General features: G+C 32.5%; 1 protein-coding gene and 1 long non-coding RNA gene across 2 annotated transcripts in view; one reads left to right on the top strand and one right to left on the bottom strand.

The window, feature by feature from the left end:
* LOC131848651 (high-affinity choline transporter 1) overlaps nucleotides 1-12,189 on the bottom strand; it is a 66,019-nt gene that overhangs the window by 16,555 nt on the left and 37,275 nt on the right. The window lies entirely within an intron of this gene.
* Nucleotides 20-3,590, top strand: LOC131848702 (uncharacterized). The gene is made up of 3 exons (XR_009357769.1): nucleotides 20-188; nucleotides 900-1,064; nucleotides 2,883-3,590. It is a non-coding gene; the product is annotated as an uncharacterized LOC131848702 (long non-coding RNA).

Genomic DNA, 12,189 nt, shown 5'->3' on the forward strand with positions numbered 1-12,189 from the left:
AACTTGGCATTATATAATATGGTTTATGTCAGCATTTATCTTGAAACAGTGGTTGCATCTGTTGTCATTTGTGATTTTAATTCTGTTGAGATGGGATGGAACTAAACAATGGCCGAAACGTAGACGATTGATGATAGTGATAAATTTTCTATTGTAATATTTGAATTTGCTGTACCAAGGTGTCACTGGTAAGTCTGGCTGTAATTCTGCATACCATTTTCCTTTATTTTCTGTGGTTATGTTCCAGTACTCTTTCCACACTCTTCGTAAGTTACTTTTAAAATATTGGTAGTAGTCGGTAAATGGCACTTTCAAAATGTCTGTCTGATCTTCATCATATTGTTGACGAGTTGCCAAGTCTACGACCTCATTTCCAGGTATGCCACTGTGTGAGGGTACCCATACAAATTCTACATTCTTATTTTTACTTAAAGTTATTAACCTATTTTTTATTTCATATATAATATAATTTTGTTTATATGTACAATTGCCACTGGATAAAGTCTCCAATACACTCTTCGAATCAGTAACTATTAGTATATTTACATTATTTACAAGGTTATTAACATATAACAAAGCACTTAATATAGCATAACTTTGCTGTAAAGATGCTGCAATTACTTTTGAGTTTAATACATTTAGTATATTTCTTTTGTGGATCATAATAAGCTGCTTTAACATCATTTAAATTTTTAGAACCATGTATAAATAACATAAAATTCTGATTTCTTATTTAAAAATTCTGCAAAGTCATATTTGTTATATATTAAATCTAAATGAAATAGTGTCAAGGAAACAGATTAGTGAATCATATGGACATTTGTATACTGTCCATTTGTCATTTATATATATTCCACCTGTAGCATTTTTAACATGTGTCATTATTATTGAAATTTCAGGTAATGATCCTGAAATAATAACAGATGCTGATATGGGGGAACCTACAACTAACTGAGAAAGCTGTGCAGGATATAAAATATTTTTAAGCACAATACTATTACTGGAAGATAATTCCTTTATACAAAATCTTTCTGCCAGTTGCAAACGTCTTAGAGACAATGGAGGTATACAATTTTCAACTTCCATACTATTTATAGGCGTGGAACGCATATAATATTCTATATATATATATATACGTGGTACTAGCAGTCATATAGGCTAAACTACTATAATCAAAATGACTTCTGACTATGCTTTTATACAGTATATTGAGTGTTTTGGGATCAGAGCCCCAGTAAGTTCCTGCTAAACATCTCAAAATATTTATGCTCCTCATTGCATTTTGACAAATGTAATCTATATGTTTATCAAATTTTAATTTATTGTCCAAAACTATACCTAAAAATTTGTGTTGATGGACAATGGGTATTATTTTGTTATTATACATAATTTTAAGATTAGTTTGTGTGAATGTATCTCTACTAAATACTAACACAGAGCTTTTTTCTGAACTGATTTCTAGTTTTAGAATATTTGAATAATACTTTTGTAATTGATTTAGTGCAGTATTTATATTATTTATAGCCAAAGGCAAACTTTGACTCTCAGTGTATAAAAGCAAATCATCTGCAAACTGTAGTATGTTAACTTTTGTAGTATCCACATAATTGAGGATTTCAGATGTATACAAGCCATACAATAGAGGGGACAGGGTTGCTCCTGCATTGTTCCCCTGTTAACATATTTAGGTCCATGTAGGATATTATTATACTTAACATAAACAGTTCTGTTTTTTAAAAAATTAAAAATCCAGTTTAATATTTTGCAGGGGAAATTTAAATTATGTAGCACATGAATTAAGGATTCTATATTTACATTATCGAAAGCACCTTTAACATCTAAAAATACACACACAACATTGGAATGACTTAATTTTGCTTTTTTTAATAGGGATATAAGAGTTACAAAGCTTTCAGAACAACTTTTGCCTTTTCTGAATCCAAACTGAATATCTGGCAACTTATTCTGTGTTTCAGTAAAGTAGTCCAAACGTAATTTTAACATGTTTTCAAATAGTTTGCCTAGACACGATGACAAGGAAATGGGCCTATATGATGATGCACAGTTAATATCCTTATTTGGTTTCAAAATTGGAATAACACACTGGGTTTTCCAGGATTCCGGTATTATTAAATTCTCCCAAAGTTTATTGTATATATCTAATAGTATTTTAATTGCATTTGGATGTAGCTGTTTTATTAATTTATATGTAATATTGTCCAAACCTGGTGTTGTATCTTTCCTACTCTTAAGCGAAATATGAAGCTCGGCCAGTGTAAAGGGTCTGTTGAGAAAGGAGTCACTGTCATTTTTATCAGATTGATTCAATATATCAACTAAATTTGCATCATTGCATTGTGATGGAGCTGTCAACATATCTAAGAAACTTTGTACCCAGTCATCATTAAAATTTTTGTTGGAAGATGTACCTATCCTTTTAAACTTTTTAACGGAACTCCATATTTTTGAAATAGGTGTCATTCTATTGAAGCTACTACACAACTCTTGCCAGGAATCTATGCGTTGTTCCTTTAGAATTCTTTTTTTTTTAGCATCAACTTTTTTATAATTTATGAAGTTAACAATTGTTGGGGTAACTCTATATTGTAAAAGGGCTCTCTTAGACTGTTGAACAGCATCATCACATGTTTTGTTCCACCAAGGCACTGGTTTTCTTAAAGTGTCTATAGTTTGTTTAAACTTTGATTTTGGTACTGTCTTGTCTCTGATGTCATATAAAATATTAACAAAATTATTATAAAATTGTAATGGTGTGTCATTATTTACATTATTATGTACATTTAAGTGGGAAAAAATACTTTCTGATAAAGAAAAATATTTCGACCAGTCTGCTTTATTATATAAAAATTTTTCTTCTACAGGTCGGACCTCATACACTGATGGCCTCACATTTACACTTACCTGAGTTGGATAGTGATAGCTGCCCATCGGGTCATCATGGACTTTCCACTCACAGAGAGGAGCTATTCGGGGACTAACTAATGTTATATCTATTGCTGATGCCTGCCTGTTTGATGATTGAATGGTGGTTGGACTACCATCATTTAACACACATAAGTCAAGTTCATCTATGAGATTGTATATGTTATTACCTCTACTATTGTTTGTATGACAACCAAACAAAATATGATGTGCATTAAAATCACCCATAATGAGACATGGCTTAGGAGCACTAAGTAGAACTTTTTTCAGTTTGTTGGTATCAAATCTTCCATTAGGAGGACAATACACACATAGTATGTTTAATTTGCCTATGGATGTTTCTATTGCAATACATATATTCTGAACTGATTCATAAAAAGTAGTAGTTATGATATTATATTTAAAATTTTCTTTTATTAAAATACCCACTCCATTGTGTGTATTTACTGAGTTTTTGAATATGAAATTATAGGATGTAAATTTAGGAATTTTACTGTTACTTTTAAGCCATGTCTCATTAATGAGACAGATATCAATATTTTGTTCATTCATGTATTTTTGCAACAGAGCTTTTTTACTCTGTAAGCTTTGTATATTAAACTGGGCTATATTTAAGTATGTATTCATTAAATTAAATTTGACAACAATATTTCTTTTATTGTCTTATTAGTTATTGACATTTTCTCTTTGTTGTTACCGAGAGCAACAAGAGATTTAACTAATGCATTAATTATAATTTCATTATTTACAATTTGATCTGCATTGAATGCAGTATTATTATTATTTACATTTTGTTTAAATTGTGAATTATATACATTTAAAGATTTCTCTAAAGTGGGATATACTTTTGGGGTTGTACTACTTGAGGGCATACTCACAACAGCGGCATAGGAGTGATTGACATATTTACTTCTATTTTCTTCAATTTTCTTCTTTTTAATGGGACAATCTCTCGAAATTGCTAAGTGGTTACCACTACAATTGATACAAACGATTTCTTCTACATCACATTCTTTGTATGAGTGTTGACCAGCACATGATGAGCACATCTGTGAGCTACGGCATACTTTAGCTGAATGGTTAAACTTCAGACATTTGTAACATTGGACTAATGGTGGAATATAAGTGTGTACAGGATATCTAAATAATTGTATGTAGGCATATTGTGGTAAAGTGGTAGCTGCAAATGTGACGGCTACAGTGCCCAATGGAGATAGTTTTCCCTCTACTTTTTTCATAAAACGTTTGATGGATATCACTTCGGTACCACAACTAATACTTTTATAAATATCTTCGTTGGACATGTCTGTCGGTACGTATCTTATGATACCAGTTTTTTCTGTGATATATGCTGGTACAAAAGCCTTGAATTTATACTTGTTTAAAAAATTGTCCATTTTTAAAAAATTATTGGCTGGTGCGGGCTTTCGAAAGGTCACACCTATTTTATAGGCGTTTACTCTGTGTACACCTGCAATGCCTTTCACATTTTCGGTGAATAACTTTGTTAAAGTAATGGGGTTTTTATTCCCTACTTTTTCATTTTCTGTAGATTCTACATAGACAACACAATCTACACTATGATTTTCAGGAAACTGTCTTTTGTAATTGGGTTTTGTATACATTTTATAGTCCTCGGATATAATTAAATGATTCGGCGACATCTTCCGTTTTTTGCCGCGTTGACTTTTTCCACGGTCGACGGGGTTTCCCCCGTCGCTACTATCACTCATTTTCTTTGCTTGATTTATTATTTAGGTATTTACAATAAGATATACAATATTTACAATAAAATTACAATTAAAATAAAAAAATCAAAAAGGAGAAAATTTAAAACACCCGCTCAATTTGACTTCCCGCCAAAAAGTCCTCACTGATGTAAAGGATCATGTGTTGCCATTGCAATGGCTGTTGCTGGCAGCATGTCTATTATATAATTTTTATATATTTTGCGTTTTTGATATCTGTTTGAATAGTTATGTACTTTCGCTGTGAGCTCTTTTGTGCAATATACACATGACTTTTAATAAAATAGTAGTTGTTCCCGCTCAAATCGCAAAGGCATCCAAAATATTATTGTTTGATTTGTAATTTTGTAACAATAAATGGTAAAAGTACTTTTTTTGTTGTAATTGTTGCAATGTTTGTTATTTTTTTGGTTGTTTAATGTGTGTTTTAGTTTTTTAACATCTACCGAATAAATATCATTTCATCGTGAATTTTCACCAAGCATTTTTTACGATGATTTTCAGGGGGAACCACATGGTAGGTACATGGCTAGCAATGGGGTTTTTATTCCATACTACTTGTTAGCCTTCTCCTTCTAATATTATATATATATATATATATATATATATATTATAAATATGTCAATGCTGCCACGTTCTCTGGCAATAACGCGATGTGTCAACTGACCATTAAAATTATATGATACTCGTGGTACCATTACCGTCACGTGCACGGGAGGGCGACCCATTATATCGCTTGCAACACTATACCCATATTTGACTAATCCTTACTAATTTAAATGCGAAAGTAACTTTGCCTGTCTGTCGCGCTTTCACCCTAAAACTACTGAACCGACTTAAATTAAATTTCTTACACAGATAGTCTAGATCCTTAGAATGGAGGCTACTTTTTATTGCGAAAAAACGATTGTAAGTCGTTGTAAGGGAAGGTGAAAAGTTGTATGGAAGTATCGTCAATTTTCATGTTAGAAACTTGAAACTTATCATTTAGCCTATTAATTAAATATAAATAAATATAACATTGAAAGTTTGTAGAAAAATACCTTTAAGGGGGTAAAATAAAATAGGGGATGAAAGTTACGCTAATTTTTCTTTTTACAAGCTATTTTGAGTTCGAATATTAAATATTTTATTCTGTCCAAGATCACTATTCCACTTGAATGAAATGGCGAGTACAGCTAGTTGCAAATATATATTTATTGAGACATTTTACCACCATAACTGTTCAGTAATCGTTTGATCATGATGATGTACACAAGCCACTGTTGTACGCCACCAATTTGATTGACTTCAATTATATTTAATTTTCCGAGACCTCAATCCTGCTAATATACTACCATGTGATAGGTATGGGAAACAGTTACCTAGATACATCAAAATAATAATTGCATTTAATAATGTCTAGTAAGACAAATCCAATATTGTGTACTAAGCACTGCTGTGTCTAAACTGTGTCACCCCACCTTACATTTTCCTATTGTCATTTAGTATATAAGATCAATATTTCTATGTAGGTACATACACCAAAATAACATTTTTTACAATTTTTGTCTGTCTGTCTGTTCGTTCCGGATAATCTCTGAAATGGCTGGATCGATTTTGACGAGAATTTTTTTAGCAGGATGTAATAAAGAGTTAACAGCGGGAACAGTTAGTTAATAATAAACTTACATTGAAGCACTTTTGTATAGTCACATTTTTTTAATCTACAGCTCATTCGGAAAACTTTCTCATCACAAGAAGAACGAGCAAGAAACTTGCGTGTTGCTCTTTTAAATAATTTTATTGTTAATTCACATTTTTAAGTTGAAGTGTGTGAGCACAAACTACCGATTAGCACTAATTCAATTAAATACTCAAATAGAGAAAACATTAAATATACAACCAACTGGTTGAGCAACTAAATAAGAGTAAATCAATCTCAGTGATAAGAGCAGACCAGTCCATACAAGCAGCACTCGTTCACGAGTATGACGGAGAACAGCTATCACTGCGCATCATTGATTAACTTAGGAGCAGTTCAAGTATTATGTAAGCACTATTGGGGGTCTAATTTGCTTATTTTGGATGAAATGAGGGCTGGGGGAATTAAGTATTAAAAAATAGATAAATATACGAAACTCCTAAGTTCTAACATCGAGTCACAAGTAACTTATTTAGAATGCATTAGCACATCGGCCGCGTCCCCGTCGTCTGATACGTTCTGATTGCGTAACGTTTATTGGATTATCTTCAATTGTAGATGTCGTAGCGTAATTGGGAGTTTGTGACCGTGAGCGAAACCGTACGGTTTAGTAAGCGAGCATTCATTATAGTGTATTAACTGTTTATAGATTTCAATATTTTATGTAATTAGATACTAGCTACTCGCACTTCGCGCGGGTGTACATGTATTATACATATAAACCTTCCTCTAGAATCACTCTATCTATTAAAAAAAACGCTTCAAAATCCGTTGCGTAGTTTTAAAGATTTAAGCATACATAGAGACGGACTTATCTTTGTCTTTTCTAGACTTTTCTTTGCTTTGCTTATTTTGGATGACATCTAGATGATGATTACGTCATCGGCAGTCATTTACTTTTTACACGAATGGCAACACTCACGTTGTCTTTGCTAAAAAAAGAATACATTAATTGAAAAATGTTTACCTAATCATGCGGGGAGGGAGTAAGAGCTTTGCTTACTTTTGCTGTTATTTTGGATGAAATGAGGGGTGGGGGAGTCTAGGTGATGATTACGTCATCGGCAGTCATTTACTTTTTTACACGGTTTACGGTTTTACGGTTTGGTGGTTTGTATTCACACACTTAAACTTAAAAATGTAAAGTAATAATAAATTATTTAAAAGAACAACACGCAAGTTTCTTGCTCGTTCTTCTTGTGATGAGACAGCTTTCCGAACGAGCGGTAGATTAAAAAAAATGTAATGACTATTCAAAAGTGCTTCAATGTAAGTTTATTTGAATAAATGATTTTCTATTCTTATTCTATTCTATTCTACAAGAACAGCAACCCTCACATTGTCACCTAATCATGGGGGGAGGGAGTAAGAGCTTAGCTTACTTTTGCTGACACGGGGATGGGGAGGTAAATATGTAATAAATCTGCTTACGCAATACTTTACTATACTTCTTCTTACGTGCTGCAACACCGACCACGGCGTTATGTACATTACGCCTACACTACGCTACCAAGGAACAGGACATTGTTGACTACATCCGGACTAAAAGTAACCTGACATTGAGGGTGACGCAGTTGGAATCGAGCCACAACGCGAGCTTCAAAGCGTTCGTGGCCCTGGTCCCCACCAACATGCTGCCCACCTTCATGAAGGAGGACTACTGGCCGAAGGCAGATTGTCGTCGTCAGTGCCGTGACCATAGAGACAATTTTATTATTATTTCGTATGTATGTTAGTAATAATAATAATAATAATAAAACTCTTTATTGCGCATAAAAGAAACAAATAATTACAAAAAGGACATAAAAAAAAGAAGGATATGCAAACAAAAGGCGGCCTTATCGCTTAAAGCAATCTCTTACAGACAACCAGGCAGATAGAAGCTTTGGGTAAGGGAAGGTAGGTGGCACTCTATAAAAAGTTATATATTATATGAATACTAAATATACATACATACAAATACCATTAATATACATATATAATTAATTACATGTCTAACAAAACAGGACATTACAGATAGATTTTTAATTGGAGAGAAAGTGAGATTTTACTAGTTTTTTAAAAATGGAATGGGATTGGGCAGATCTGATAGAAAGTGGCAAGGAGTTCCAAAGACGGATAGCCTGGACAGTGAAGAATTGGGAAAAGAAGTTAGTAGAACGAGGAGGGGTTACCAAACAAAGACGTCTCGTACTGCGCAACTCTCGGTCTTGCGAATCGTTATGACACACGAAGCTCTGTTTTAGGTAATCAGGAGTGTTAATCCATAAGGTATTTATGATATGGGCCATGTAGCCTGAATGAAATAAATAAAATACTTGAACGGCCCTTATTGTCAAGAGGTTAGATGATGCGTTTTATAAATAAGTTTATTAGGTATATATATATGAGGCAATATGGAGTATATCCCTTGTATCCTTTGATGTATCCCACTCTGTTCGTATTGGGCATGGTGGGATATAATGAATTACGTGTACGCAGGGAATTGGCTATTGTCTTATACATATTTAAAGTATTTCGGGGTCAAATCACCAATTCTCTGGTTCTTGGTTTGATAAGTTTTAGGGTACCAGATAATTACCTGGGGCGGCGACGAAGGCCCCAGTTAGTAGCGGTACCTCGCGGTAGAACTAATTTATTAAACTAGGCGCCCACGACACTCGCACTGGCCACTCTCAATAAAATAGCAGAAACAACGGATTTGTTTGTGTGTAGTCTGTGTGAATTCACAAAAACAACATTGTATGTTACATGTTATATTAACGAACATGTATAATATAGAATTAGATACACTATTGTATTGGGCTTAGGCCTGTAATAATAGTTGTGTAAGTAAATAAATAAATAAATAAATAAACAGTCAGCTGTTTCACGGTCACACGCAATCACACTGTCGATAAAAAACAATCTTATTTGTCAATAAAAAGTGGAGATCCGTTTCCATATTCGCGGATGTCGACACTAATGATCCGTGAGTTTACACTTGACCACGGTGATCTAGCGGTTTAGCTTATTTTCGATGGTCGCGGGTTCGATTCCTCGTACGGCACAATTTGTATTCATAAGTATGATTGTTTGTATCGGTCTGGGTGTTTTCTATGTATAATATGTATGTATTTACAGAAAAAATATCTATATATTTGTATCAGTTATCTAGTGTACATAACACAAGCTTTAGATAGCAGGCGCTGTGTGAATTGTCAAATTTTTACATTATAACATTAATGGTGTCCCTACAGTCCAGTTCAGTATATAGATTAAATTGAGAAGAACTGGCAAGAAACTCAATTGAATTACTTTTTTTTTAAAAGCCAGTTTATTTACAATGTACAGGTATTTATATAGGTGTCTATGTCTAACATTAAATGAAAATCCTGAACATGAACAACTATTGCCATGCACGCTCGTCATTCAAGCAATCGTTATTTTATTGGAGGTTATAAACCAGGGCTGTTAAGGAGCTCCGTAACCGTAGCGGAAACTATCGGATATCCGATATAAAAAAATATCCGTAACCGTAACCGAATCCGAAATAAAAGTTTCGGATAATATCAAATAGGGGCGGAGACTAATTGAGACACGTCATGTATCCCTTTTATTAGCTATTTGTAATTTACTTTTGAAATTCCTTAAAAAAATAATATCTGTAACCGAAAATATTTGAAACTAACGGATAATCCGAAATAATTTCATATCCGCATCCGTATCCGTATCCGGTATAATAATCATTACTGTCTACGCCTGCTTCCAGAAACATCATCTTATGTCTACTCTGTATTGTGTTCATATCTGTAACAAAACTTAATCTGTAAATTACTACGCATATCTTTTTCCAATAAAATACATGTAAAAATATACAAAAGGGATTCTGTTACTGAATAATTCCTATATCCGAAACGTATCCGTATCCGAAATTTCGTATCCATAACATCCTTATTATAAACAATTAGTGTTACAAGTAGTTAGTTAAAACAAAAAAATTAGTGCTTGTTGGTAGTTTGTATTCACACGTTTCGACTTGTAAATGTAAACTTACAAGGATTATTTAAAAGAGCAACACACAAGTTTCTTGCTCGTTCTTCTTGTGATGAGACAGCTTTCCGAACGAGTGGTAGATAAAAAACAAATTGTTATGACTATTCAAAAGTGCTTAAATTAAGTTTATTTGAATAAATGATTTTCTATTCTATTCTATTCTATAAACAATATTATAATCGTAAATATCCCTATTTCTAATATGTACATCACTAACCCTTATACAGACCAGACAGATTCAATAAAACACAAGAAGTTTGCCTAGATACCGTTTCCGTTTTGGTGTAGGTAATACTAAAAACAACTCCATCCTCAATTATGAGTCCATATAAGGCTGTATCTGCGAAGCTATCATATAAACGCTGAGCTTAGTATATAATATCTAAGTTGTAAAGTACATATACAATGCTTTTCAGAAGTAAGGCCCTTGGAAAAATCATTCTGCACTTAAATATTTATTATTTATTATAAATAAAATTGGAGTGTCTGTTTGCAAGATGAAATAACCGTTTTTTACTACATGCATATGAATATAAATTGTCTGTCTGTCGGTCCGACTAATCTCTGAAATGGCTGAACCGATTTTCACGGGACTTTTTTTGGCAGGTAATTGATATAATAAGGAGTAACTTGGCTACTTTTATTTTAGAAAAATAGAGTTAAATTCCACGCGGACGTTATCGCGGGGACAGTTAGTCTGAAATAAAATCATGATCCGAGGAAGTGCAGAAATATTATACAAATAGAAATAATCGTTATTCAAATAAACTCATTACAAGCACTTTTGAATAGTCATATTTTGATTCTATCACTCATTCGGAACGAAGATTCATCACAAGAAGAATGAGCAAGAAACTTGTGTGTTACTCTTTTTAATAGATGTGTCGTTTTATTACGAGACGTTAGATGTTGTAGTTTTATTTTATATGTATATACCTAGATAGAAAGAAAATACAGAAAAAGACTTCGAATACGATGATATATATTAGGAAACGATTGTCAAGACATAGAAGTATAAACAAGAATGTACAAGAAAAGAACTATAATGCCGGAGCCAAAAGAAGAGAAAAAAATAACTATAAATTTAAATTTAGAATAAAAAATACATTTCTGATTGATCAGTACAGTATACAATATTAGTATAGTTAGTTATTTAAAAACAGAAAGAACTGTACGCAACCTCTTTGCTACTTTGTATTTTATTACTTTTAAAAAAAGAACATAGAACTGTCATATTTTAAATGTCATTCTTGACTGTATCATTGGAGGGCCTTTGCCTAAACAAGAATGTACTAGAAAAGAACTATAATGCCGGAGCCAAAGGAAGAGAAAAAAAACTATAAATTTAAATTTAGAACAAAATATACATTTCGATTAGCCAGTACAGTATACAACATGAGGTATTGTTATTTAAACACAGAAAGAACTGTACGCAAAATCTTTCCTACATTGTATTTTATTACTTTTAAAAAAAGAACATGTCTGTCATATTTTAAATATGTCATTCTTGACTGTATCATTGGAGGGCTTTTGCCTTTCAGTTAAAGGATAAACAGAAACAAAAAAAAATAATTGGAGGCAAAATTAAATTCCTTTACAATAGAACAATTATCTTATCTGTAGTTTTATTTCTATAAGAAAAAAGGATATATTTTTTTTTCACCAACACAGTTACATTATATATAATACATTACAATCTATGTATTATACTAAGCGCAAACTTAATTATAGACAACTACGATATGTATGTGACAAATTTGTGCTTACAATTAACAATTA

Source organism: Achroia grisella, unplaced genomic scaffold, assembly GCF_030625045.1.
Source record: "Achroia grisella isolate CSIRO2021 unplaced genomic scaffold, CSIRO_AGI_Agris_v1 utg567, whole genome shotgun sequence".
NCBI lineage: Eukaryota > Metazoa > Arthropoda > Insecta > Lepidoptera > Pyralidae > Achroia > Achroia grisella.